Consider the following 13,008-nt stretch of genomic DNA (forward strand, 5'->3'; position numbering starts at 1 on the left):
TATATCTTCAAATTGAAATGATCTTAAGGGATTATACAGGCCTCCCTATCTTGCATGCTTATTTGAGAATCAAAGAGGAAAATGGAAAATTTACAACAATCTTGCCAACTAGAATTCTGGGTTTTAAAAAATCCTTTGAGAGAATCTAATTTTATCTGCTGTAAAATGGCTTCTCAGTACATAAGAGAGAGAAACTGTCTCTCTAGTCCCTTCCTGGACTTCATGCTTAAGTCCTTTCAGGTCATGAGGACACCACTGGATACCTCATAGCTCTGCACCAGCCACGCAGGAAATGGAAAATCCCACAGACATTAAAAATGCCAAGCTGGGGTGGATGTGGAGGGTGGGGTTATCTGGGATTGGGAGGGGAGGGAGAGACCCAAAAACCTGAGGTGTCTTAGACTGACAAAACTGCCCATCTTGTCCTGTCTGTTTCTTTCCAGTTCTCCTCATAAAGAGATATATCTCGATCTGGGATTAATAAAAATCATGATCTAAGGGTATATGGGAGGCTGGGATGCTCAGCCCCATTCGCAATCCAGATTTTTCTCCAGAGGGAAGAGGAGGCAGTCAATCTTTTTGCCTTCTTCAAACATCAGCTACCCAGTTAAACTAAACTGGTACATCTAAAATTTGCCAGGAGCATAAAAATTTCAAGTTCCAATTATCATAACTGGTAACGGGGTAAAGGTGAAAGAAAAACTTGAAAACAATTGTGCAATCTAATTAATGTTACAACAAAGCTCTAGAAAAGAAAGTAAATGTATACAAATGAAATTGCCTTAGGAACAAAAAACCAGAAATGTGGTACCTAAATTTACTTTCGCATTAAAAGAAAGGACAACGCAGTCAAGTGATGTGATCCCTGAGAGAAGTGAAACTCCTGAAGCAATGAGAAGGCTCTGCACTATTCTTTTCCTCTCTTTCCATCAGAGAAGCCTGGATTAGTTTTCTGTACTTGAGTTTTCTAGCTACTCTAGATAAGAGTTTCCATTTAGAAATGAACTACTGTACAAGATACCTTTTTGGTATTACTGTTAACAGCAGAATGTTTTAAGTAGAACAAAGCATGTCATCTTTTCCAAGAATACCTGTTAGAGGTATGTGGGCCATGCATTTCTGCACACTTAGCATCCTTAGGCAGGAATATGCCAGATTTGCACTCTGTTGCTGCCTTTTTTCAACATGTGTCATCTGAAGGAGGGAGTGAGTCATGATTACACCACGTTCAGCCTCCTGGATGGCTGTGTGTTCTCAGGCCTATATGCACACAGTCAGGCTGAGGTTGCACCTTTGAGCTTTGTGAGAAAGGAGTACCCGCATAATGACACATAGTAATTTTCCTTGTCCACTAACCTGAATTCCACATAGCATACAACAAGGTACATGTTCTGTCACCAGATGTTTGATCAGTATATACTAAAGCCATGTCCTGGGGATACTGCCGGGTTTTATATTGATGCTTTTTGCTTTGACAGAACAATGTACAAGACTGGTATTGATTTTTCTCTGGGTAGTTGGTAGACTCCACACATGTGAGGAGTTTTAGTGGACTGACATCTGTTTTCTTGAGAATTTTTTTTTTCTTTAGTCTCCTTAGCATGTTATACATGAGTAGAGTGATTGTATTATTTACTATCCAATAAGGGATGCTTTTGTCTGGAAAAAGGTTCAAGTAGAAGGGACACTTGGACCATAGACACACACTGAGACTGCCCCAGGCAAATTGAAACTGTAGGTCATCCTACATAAGGGCAAATGGGCTGGGAGCCGTGGCACAGTACTCCAGACATGTATTTTAAATGAGAGGTGTGGCCAAAGATTGCATCTTCTCCTCAACAATGGCACCAAGTTTTGTTTTTGTTTTTGTTTTTCTTTTGTTTTTAATGAAATCTACGCCTATGAATTGTTCTGGCTGCTTGGCCTAAGAAAGAGTGAGGCCAACAAATAAATGGAACCTGTAGTATTTGTGCTTATTTACCAAAGCATGGGACATCACTGCAAGAGTAAGACAGGTCTTTAGAGGTATTCAAGTTCGGTTAGCTCTACTGAGATGAATGTAAAGACATAATGAAAGAAATATATTTTCAGTCATAGCCCAAAGAAAACATTGCCAACTCATGTTCAGTGCCAAAGTAAAAGTGAGATTATAATCTTGTTGTCTTTCCCACCATCAACCATGGTATTATCAATGAATTCTCTCATTCAATTCTGTTGTTTCCACAGGACTTGAAGATGTATCATTGATCTAAAACAACTATAAAACTTACTCTAGATCTATTATAACCTGCAATCACAACGCTGAAATTCTTAGCATCTTGTGGACTTACTCGGAGTACCTGAAGATCCATGTGATTTTACCTGCTTCCCCTATCTTGTTAAACTTGCTAGGTGGTTAGTTGGTATTGTTTAATTGACTTCAACATTTTAGGAATCCACCAATTTCGTTCTAACTTTAGTCAGAAGCTGTTGGCCTCAGTCAATTCCCTGGTGATAATCCTAACTAGCACCTGAATGCATCATGTCATTCCAAACCAAGCTTTGGAAAATCTGTGCTTTATTTTGAGTGATTGGTGGTTCCCACTGCCTGTTTCTAAACCGTCTGGCAGATGACAACCTTCTGCATTTAATAACTTCTCATTTCCCTGCTAGATCGTAGTAATTTTTTTAAGGTATTTCATATGGCAATTAATGAATGACAATTCTCAATGAAATTCAACCACAGGTGGCACAATAATAGCAAGCATCTTATTGGAGACAGCAATATCCAGACAGCTACCTTTATACATGCTTACACTGATACATGTTCAGGAAATTACCACAAAGGACAACTTATATTTCTGGGAGCTGGCAGGTTGCTTTTCATTTAATTATGCAATGTATACCTGATTTCAAAAATATAAAAGTGTTGACAAAATACATCCATAAATCAAGAGACTATATATATGGGGCTGGTTAGTTTTGCAAATGGAACAAAAGCCACCGAAATGGTGAAATGGCAAGAATTTTCACTGTGACAGTGTACATAAGGTAATAGAACAACCCTTCACTCCTCATACTTTTTGTACTTTTCATCTGCTTTTTAGAAACTCAGAATAATTTCACATAGTTGCATGCGCTTATTTTTGGAAAGCTGAGCTGTGAAATGGTTCATGGTGTTTGTCTCTCCAAGGTGCCCAAGTGAGTCTTAAAACAGTATGTTTAAAAAAAAAAAAAAAAAAAGCTAACAGCATATGAACTGCAAAAAGGGATGGTGCATGGGTCAACAGATATTGTAAAGAATGTGGCCGGGCCTTGTGACCTGATGAATCAAGAGGATAAATCTGCTCAAGATCATCACCCTTCCCTCTCCCAAATGATTAGATCCATCTGGTCCTCATTATTTTTCAGGGACTTCCTGCACAGTCCATTTTCATGAGTTCTGCCTGGGGCTTCCTCCCTGTTTTCAGAGCACGTGTGCTGAGTTCTGCAGACTCACCCCTGTCTTACGTATCCTTGCATGTTTTACAAACTTAGAATGGCATTTGGGCTGCCTGGCTCCAAACCTCACTTGGTGATAATGACAACAGAGTTGCTGCTGGAGAACTATTGTGAGCTTCTTGTTTGCAATCGAGTAGGAGGTGGCACCTGCTAGGCAGGGCAGCTCAGGGACAGTGAGGACAAGGAGGCACTCCCCCACATTTCTATTTCTAATGAGTCTTTCTCATGCAACAGAGTCTACCAGAGCAGAGTTCTCTGCCCCTTGTCGTGCTCACCAAGTATGACATGGATGTCTGAAGAGGAGCCAACTCAGTACTGATAAATGAGAGAGAGAGAGAGAGAGAGAGAGAGAGAGGATAGGATAGGAAGGGAAAGGAAGGGAAGAGAAAAGAAAGGAAAAGAAAGGGGAGGGGAGGGAAGGAAAGGGAAGGAAAAGAAAGAAAAATGTAGCAACTTATTTAAAAATCAATGATCTCTTTATGTAATCATATGACATCGATCACTCTGGAACTTAAATGCTCCCGCATACCAAGAATACACTGAAATATATCAGGTCCAAATAGCCAAGAGCAGACACCTTTGAGTAAAGATGCCCTGTGACAACTGTAGTGTTCTGACCTGCCTCCTAATATGGCCATGTCAGCGGAAGGCAGCTGGGAGACAGCATGCAGTCTGCAGATGAGGGGGGAGGTTGAAGTTGAAAACTGGGCAAACCTAAACAGGATTAAATGAATGCAACTCTATCTTTAACTAAAAGTGAAATAAAAATTAAATGAAAATGTGGAGTGACGGGGCCTCACACTGTGAGATCAGGGTGCACTAGACACAGAGAGAATGCTATGCCGCATGACAGACTGGATGGGGACAAGGCAAACACCAGCCCCATGAGGGAATGAAGGAGATTTAAGGTCAAGGTGAAGAAAGACCATAATGGTATAATTTAAACTCTGTCTGTACAAAACGTTATGAGGCTCTCAGAATTACATGGAATAATAAAAACATGCATGCACATATCCCAGCAGCAAGCAGTCTAAATTTTATACACTGAAAGTCATCACAGTAAGAAAATCAACCACCACATTTTCATAGGACTCACCAGAGCGATCCTTCATGGTCCGGATATGCACCCAATGGAATGTATTCTTCACACAACTCAAATTTATGCCCCCACACACTCTCTCCATACCGATGGAATGCACTCGCCATGTCCATTCTTACAGATGAAGAGAACTACTCCTGTACAGTGATCTGCCAATTAAAAATTAAGGAGAGAAGGATAATTAGAAACCAAGACCTGACTTGCTTTCTTTTGGCCCTGTCAACTGTGTTGGGCTGTGCCATTCGCAGTACCAATGTTTCCAGGATTCAGCAAACTGTGATATTTTTTAAGTCTATAGGACCCTGAGGAAAGAAGAACTTTCTAGTTTATTTGTTGAGATTTATGGCAGACTGAGAATGACCAAGGCCAGGTGTGTTCTATGAGGTCACAGAACCATGGCTTTCTTGCTGCTACCTGTGCGAGGCTATGTCTGTAGTTTAGGTCCTGTCCCTATTTTCCTGTTTCCTCCCTTCCTCCCTTTGTTCTTGTCTTATACTTAGACACTTAGGAGAACAAGAAGATGAGGAAGAGGAAACACCTTTGATGCTTTTCCTTTCAAAATTCACATTGGTGTTAAACTCTTTACTCCACTGGGATTTGCTGGTCTATGAAACAGCGAGTTTGGAAAGGGCGATCTGCAGGGAAGCATCTGCGGGATTCTCTGGTCACCCCTTGACAGGCCACATAATTGTGCCGCAAATCAATATGTCATGCCCCAAACGTAGGCAAGCTCACAGCATGTGATAGAAGTTACTATGAGGAGATGCTCTCTCCAGGAAATGGAGCTGAACAAACCCACTGAGAATGAAGAGTGGGCCTGGCAGGGAAGCTGCCTGTCTGCTGTGAGCAGTGATAACTGCAGACCCGACCCTGGCTTCCTCAGGGGGAGGGGCAGGACATTCGGACACTCCCCCCCCACCCCTCCACCGCCCCTGCTCCAGGATCCTGCACTCAGAGCTTGCCTTTGGAGGGAAGGGCTGCGTGCTGGGTTCTACCATGAAGGACTTCTATTCCCTCTGTTGCTTTCGATGGCTGGCTGTCATCTTTCATTTCCCCCAGGGTAGCTTCTATTGCTCTGTTAGTGTGAGCGTCTTAATTTCACACTGATTCTACACTGAAAATAGGAGATGCTCTGGTCTTTATTTGTTGGAAGAAAAAGTCTCTTTTTAATTCGCAACATTTATTTGTTTTCCCATGGGTGGCCACAGCACTTAGAGAAAAAAGAAAGCTATAGTTGGATGGGGTAGTGGGTAGCATTGAATTAGGGGGCTAAATCATCTTAAGACATATATTCCATTACTATATTTTCTATTTTGATTTACTTATTAATATGTGGTTAATTTATTGGCTTTCCTAACTCCCGACACACACATAACTAAAATGCACACCGTTCTGATTAGTGTGAGAAAATTAAATGCAAATGCTCTTGCAAAGGATAATCCAACACAAAGTTATAAAATGGCTAAGAGATTAAAAAGAAGGAACACCTGGGTGGCTCAGTTAGTTAGGCATCTGCTTTTGGCTCATGTCATGATCCTGAGGTCCTGGGATTGAGCCCTACTTCGGGCTCCCTGCTCGGTGGAGAACCTGCTTCTCCCTCTCCCTCTGCTCCTGCCCTCAGCTTGTGTGCATGCTCTGTCTCTCTGCTGTCTCTCTCAAGTAAATAAATAAAAATTTAAGAAAAAGATTAAAAAGAAGAACTTTAAAATTGTGTAATTGAAGAAACTGAGGGAAGCAGCATATTTAAAGGGTTCAGTACACTTTTCAAAGTATAGCCTTTGAAATGTCAAGTGGAGTTGAACAGACTTGTCTCAGATATGCGTGTAGTACACTTGTGCAGGGCTGGTTAGGTTTCCAGCTGGAAAAGAGTTGGTTTATGTTGCAGCTCTGAGGTGAAGTCGTTGGAAGCCAATCCCATGAGCAGATGCAGACAAGTTCTACCGGTATGGGCATTGTTATGATAGCCTACATAAGGTGTATCAAAACAGAGGAAGGAGCAAGTCACTGACAGCAACAAAACAAAGTCAGACCAATCCAAAAGATCATGTCGGTCCACAAGAACTTTTCACAGGGCTCATATGCCTAGATGTTCTGCATTGCCCAGTGGGGAGGGGACTGGCAGTCTTCTTGGTGTTAGTGCTGTTCGTATAAAACATGTGGTGTTACATGGAGGTAAAATATTGCAAAATGACCGTCCTAAAGAGAAAGCATTCCTATAGTGGGAACCTGCTTCAGGATGGATTATAAGGGATCAAGTATTAAAAATAAGGAGTGTCCAATCCTTATTTTCTTCTTGCCAAGGAGCGGTATCAGACAGAATTGGCGTTTACATTCTGTTTCTGCCACTTACAGTATAACCTTGAACAAAGCCCTTACCCTTCCTGAGCCTTAGTTATTCTCATCTATTAAATGAAAATAATGATGTTTAACACAGTCATTATGAATTTAGCAGTTTTGAAGCCATGATACATGCTCAATAAATAATAGTAGTTTTAAAAGAAGCTTATATTCTCAGAGTATCTGGGTGGTGCAGTCAGTTAAGTGTCAGACTTTTGGTTTCTGCTCAGGTCATGATCTCAGAGCCAGGGTTCTGTGCTCAGCACAGAGTCTGCTGGAGATCCTCTCCCTCTCCTTCTATCCCCCCCCAACTCGTGCTCTCTCTAATAAATAAATAAATCTTTAAAAAAATAAAAGAAGCTTATATGCTCACTTATTTCAAAATAAGGTCTAAGAATTTGATTCAATAGATACGACTGCATACTTGTAAGCACTGTGAGGTAGTCTTGATTCTGGAAACAAAGATGGATATGGCACAGAGTCTGCTTTTGTGAGTCTAAACTTCAGTGCAATGGAAGAACAAGGCACAGGGAAAACTGATGAGTCCCAGAAGTGAAGTATAAACACAGATGGCCTGGAAACCTGACCAGGGAGCAATTCGTTCTGATGGTGGGATTGGAGAGCATTTCACTGAGGAGGTGGCATTTTGAGTGATTTATGAATAATGGATCTGTGTTTTTCCCTAGTTCGGTTTGTCGGCTCAACTTATTCCAAATCACCTTTCATGATAATTATGATGGCAGTGAATAGCACACCCTGGACTCAATGTCTACTTTGGGAGAGGAGAGAGAAAACATATTCTTTCTCCCACGCATTTTGTCTATTTAATCATGACAATTTTTATTATCTAAGAAGTAATCAGGCTTGAATAAAGAAGATGCTCTACAAAATCATTTTTGGGAATAGGAAAGAAAAGAAACAAAAAAAATCTGATTCCCATCCAAGATATACTGTCATCACTGATTCTATATTTCCAGTAGCTAAACACTCAAAAGGATTAATTTCAAACACTGTTTTTCATAGTAAACTAATAGGAAGGCAAGGTGGTAAGCAATATAGCTAATATTTATAGAGGGCCTATCATGTATTAGGTGCTCTTCTCTAGACTTTATATATGTTACTTAATTCTCAAGAGTTCTATGAATTATGTATCATCATGATGCCCATTTCACCGTTGAGGAAACTGAAGCATGAAAAGATTCATTAACTATTCCCAAGACCACAGAGCTAAGTAGAAAGAATATTAGCTTAAAAATTGGGAGATCCTTCACTTCCAATCTGTTCAAACTAACTAGATAAGAGACCTTGGACTGGTCACCTACATTAACATGGGAAAATAATTAGAGGAATTCTTTGAGTTTTAATTGTGCTAAAGCTATGCATAATCTTTGTTTCAAACCATTAGATGTTTTAAATATTTTCAGACTCATTCATAATATTTTAATTTAAAGTAATTTAGCTTAAAATAGTTCTTCAACTTTCTTTGCCTTCCTAGTTTGTGTAATTAAGGACATCAACTCAAAACAGTTTTATGTTAGGAGAAATTTCTAAGAACTCAGGATGAGAAATCCAAGAAGGAGGAAGTGGAGAAGGCACTTATTGCAAAGAATGTAAGAGTTACACCTATTAATTTTTTTCTTGCATTTCCAATTTTTTTTTTTTTTTTTTAAAGAGAGAAAGAGTGTGTGTGTGGTTAGAGTGGGGAGGGACAAAGGGACAGAGAGAATCCTAAGCAGGCTCCACACTCAGAGCCTGACACAGGGCTCAATCTCATGACCCTGAGATCAGGACCTAAGCTGAAATCAAGAGCCGGATGCTTAACTGACTAAGGCACCCAGTTCCAGTCTCTGCTCCATATTAGTTTGCCTACAGGTTCTCCCACTTCAGAGTGACCTCTTGGATGAATTTTTATTCTCCAATCTATTATCATTTAGATAAAAAATCTAGTTAACATGTAACATTATGGTCATTTTATGTATGAAGATGTATATATATGCACACACACCATTTTTTATATTAGGTCCGCATTTTCACTGGTTCTAAATAGACAAGTTAAAGAACTGTACTTTATACTCTGTAAGAATAAGCAATTCAGACAAAAGTCTGAAGTGGACAGCTAAAAGATATATGTGTGATTAGGAAACATTAAACAAATGCCCAAATCAAAATGGTATACCCTCTCTTTGAACCCTTCGTGGAAGGCTTCACTTCAGCAAGCTGCAGGAAGAGCACAGGGTCACCTGAGTCTGGCTGCGACTTTGCTCGAAGCCAGCCGTCCTGCACGCTAGGCTGAGCTACACAGCCTCTGGCTTCCTTTACAAGCTGTGTTTAAAAAAACAAAAAACAAAAAACCAACCAACCCAGAAAATTGATGGGCCAGATTCTCACTCTGTGTGACTCCTTGGAAGTCTTTTTTACTTGCTTTTTGAGATGTCAGGCCCATCCAGGAGGCAGGATTCTCCTCAGAAGAACTTTAGAATAGAACATTGTTTGAGAACAAAAGGTTGGATCTGGCCCTAAGCAAATAAGTGAGATTTGGAGAGGAAATCTAAACTTGCTGAGGGGCAGGATTTCTGGCCAGCCTGCCCTGAAAAGCCCTAACTTTCTTTAGGTTAACAAAGTCATCTGTCCGTCACCAAGATAATAAAGTCGATGCAAATTCTTGATATTATCTGTTTGGACAAAGAGTCCCTTCCATGGCCTATTCTTAAAATGTACTTCTCTCTTAAACAATCCAAAGTTAAGGGATGGAATCATAATCCTCACTTCTAATCATGTTGCTTTCTCTATGGTTTCCTTAAGACCATCCTCCCAACTGGTATCATTTATATTTTATATTCTCTTCTACTTTCCAGCCCATTTTGAATAGGCAGGACAACTGTGCCTTCTCTTTGGGATCCACTCCTCTTATCCTCTCTAGCCTTTCCATTCCTGGTATATGTTAAACTTCTGTGCTTCCCAATCCAGGTTATATTCCCTTCCTCATCACAATGCTGGGGAGGGATTCTGTGTTGTGTACCTACTTCTAATTGGTAGCTGCTCATAAATTTGGAGTGATGATGAATGTCATCTGTGAGACATCCATAGTCAGTCACTCCATGAACTCACAAGACACCTGGGCCCCTCTGTGGCAGGGTGTAATTTTCCACTTCAGCTGGCAGTATATTGCATGCACAATACCCGTGGGTTGTGGCTCATCTGTAATGGTCATGGAAGTGGACCAACCCAACTGAAAGGCTACAGCAATTCGAGAGCCCTGGTCCCAATTAAATTTATCATGATTTGATGAGGGAAGAGGGGATAGCCAAGTCCTCAAATCCCACTTAGTCTGATAACTCAGCTCTATGTTGTACCTCATGAGATGCTCTGAAACATTGGGCTGCTGCCATCACATCTGTTTCTCTTCTACTTCTGACCCCAATGCCTGAGACCTCCTACAATCACCAGCAGCAGAAATGGCAGTCAAGCTACCAAATTAGTTGTCCTCTTCCTTCCTTCCTTCTTTCTTTCCTTCCTTCCTTCCTTCTTTCCTTCCTTCCTTCCTTCCTTCTTCTTTCCTTCTTTTTTCTCCTTTCCTTCTTCTCTCCTTTCCTTTCTTCCAATTAATGGAATGTGGAATACTTTTTCTTACTAATAACTCAAAGATTTATTTTAATTGATTTCAGATCAACTCATTGTAAGCTATTTTTATATTCAAAGTTGTAACATACTCTGCCTGTTTCATATTGCTTTTTAAATGAACATGACTGGGGGCGCCTGGGTGGCTCAGTGGGTTAAGCCTCTGCCTTCGGCTCAGGTCATGATCTCAGTGATCCTGGGATCGAGCCCCGCATCGGGCTCTCTGCTCAGCAGAGAGCCTGCTTCCTCCTCTCTCCTCCTGCTTTCTCCTCTCTCTCTGCTTGCCTCTCTGCCTACTTGTGATCTCTCTCTCTCTCTGTCAATAAATAAAATATTAAAAAAAAAAATGAACATGATTGTTGCTTTCATGACTATCCCTAGCATTGCCTATTTCTGATACAAGGTCAGTTACGTGAAAATCTGTAGATTCCAGGATGAGTTGGTACACAAAAGCTTTGTAAGTACACTAAAGCTTTGTAAAATCCTAAGAAGTGTTAAAATAGCAGTTTCTGTGGGTACTCATATCTTCCTACATTTCAGGAATGCCTTTCACATTTAAAGACCTCTTAAGAGTTCTAAATTATTTAAAATTGCAATAGTAATACCTTCCTATTGTATCTGTCAAACAATGTAGGAATCCACAAAAAAGTTAACACATTCCAGTCACAAGCCCTAACTATCCATGGCCCTGAATAATCAACAGGAAAAGTTTTATGTTTTTTAAATAGTTTTCCCTAAAGATATATTATATTACTAATTATATTAAGTGTATAATCACAAATATAGGGAGTTTGTTTTTGTTTGAATTTTGGTTTTGTTTGTTTTTATAAATGTGGAATTATACTACATGTGGGTGCATGTGTGTAATTTAACCAACCATTTCCCTCTTCATGGACACTAGATGGGTTTATTGTGGAGGGGAGGCTGTCTGCTTTTTAAACTACAAGTCATGCTATAGTAAATATCCACCTATATGTGGTCAGTTTTAAGAATCTTTTCTGGCCTGGTTTCCAGATTTGGGTGATAGACTTAGGAAACTGGCCTTTAAAAAACCTTTCATTTTTTCGTTACATAAAAAATTAAAGAATGCCAAATCTCTGGTACTTTCTTAGGAGAAAACTGTAGCAAAGAAGAGCATGACTTCAAATCTTAAAGTTTTATTTTGAGATACAACTTTTGTGTTAGGAAAAATTACTAGAGATTCCTACTCTCCACATCCCATCTTCAAAAAAATGTTAAATCTCCTGAAAATAAAAGGAATAGATTTTGGAGATGATAATAAGTTATATGTCCAAACCTTGAACATGAAGACAGATGTTAACTAGAGAGGAATAAACACATTAATGCAAGAGCCTAAAACTGTCTAAAAGTAGGTATCAAGGATTTATTCAACCTGCAAATATATGCCTAATTAAATTTTGCTGTATTCAGTCTTGCTTATTGTATCCAGCATGAGAGACTGCTGTGTTTGAGAACCCTTAAGAGTCCAGGGGACCCAACAGCAGAAACGGTAACTATTTCAGTCCTCTAAATTTAACTTGACCAAATCAACCAAATGTCTACCTCCCCCAGTTCTCCTGCAGTCAATGATTAGGTGAACAACATGTCATTTAATCATTAATACCTAATTAATACCTAATGGACGATCAGACTTACTCCTTAGGTACTGAATAGCTCAGCCTAGAAAGAAGAGTGCCTTTGACCTAAATAGCAGCATAATTATCTCTAATTATCTGTTTAGACACAGTTTGGCCTAATGTGAAGTCCTTGCATACTCTAACTTAAAATCTTAGATCTGTGCTAGGGGTGAAGATACAAGAGTTCTAATCCTAAGCACACATCAGAGTGGTACTGAACTAATATTCATTGAGTGCCCATGAGGTACCAGGCACTGTTGTAAGGGATCGCATTCACATATCTAATTCTCACAACATACTGATTGAGGCAGTTGCTTAATCACATACATTTTACAGGTGATGAAGTTGAGGCTCAGGGAAATTAATTAACTTACCTTAAATCACATAGTTTGGTCATTGTGGCAGAGCTAAGTTCCAGCTCTTTCTACTAAAATTACTAGGTGCAGGAGAACGACTGGTAGCCACTATAAAAAATAAACCCACAAACATGACAGCTCACACAAAACCGCAGCTCATTTCATGGGCACCAAAAGTCCAAAGCAGATGTTTCTGGTCTGTGGGCAGCTTACTCAACAAGATCACTATAGGACCTAAGCTCCTTCCATCTGGTGGTTTTGCCAATCCCTAAGAACTCATTTTTTACCAGAAGAAGAAAAAAAGTAGCACAGGGAAGGGAAACATAAATTCTAGGAATAAGCCCAGAAGTGGCACAGACCACCACAGTGCTCAGCTTCCCTGCAGAGGAGGCTGGGAAATGCAGTCTAGCTGTGCATCTAGATAGAAGCAAAAGCAAATTTTGATGAACAACCAAGTATTCTCTGCCACAACCTCATTTTT

At 40.0% G+C, this 13,008-nt stretch overlaps 1 long non-coding RNA gene across 2 annotated transcripts in view; it reads right to left on the reverse strand.

The window, feature by feature from the left end:
* LOC101687085 overlaps positions 1-13,008 on the reverse strand; it is a 178,877-nt gene that overhangs the window by 34,113 nt on the left and 131,756 nt on the right. For both annotated transcript variants that reach the window (XR_006605326.1, XR_006605325.1), the window contains one exon: positions 4,577-4,728. This is a non-coding gene — a long non-coding RNA (uncharacterized LOC101687085). The remainder of the gene's footprint in view (positions 1-4,576; positions 4,729-13,008) is intronic.

This window comes from Mustela putorius, unplaced genomic scaffold, assembly GCF_011764305.1.
Source record: "Mustela putorius furo isolate JIRA1106 unplaced genomic scaffold, ASM1176430v1.1 tig00000145_pilon_pilon_pilon, whole genome shotgun sequence".
Taxonomy (NCBI): domain Eukaryota; kingdom Metazoa; phylum Chordata; class Mammalia; order Carnivora; family Mustelidae; genus Mustela; species Mustela putorius.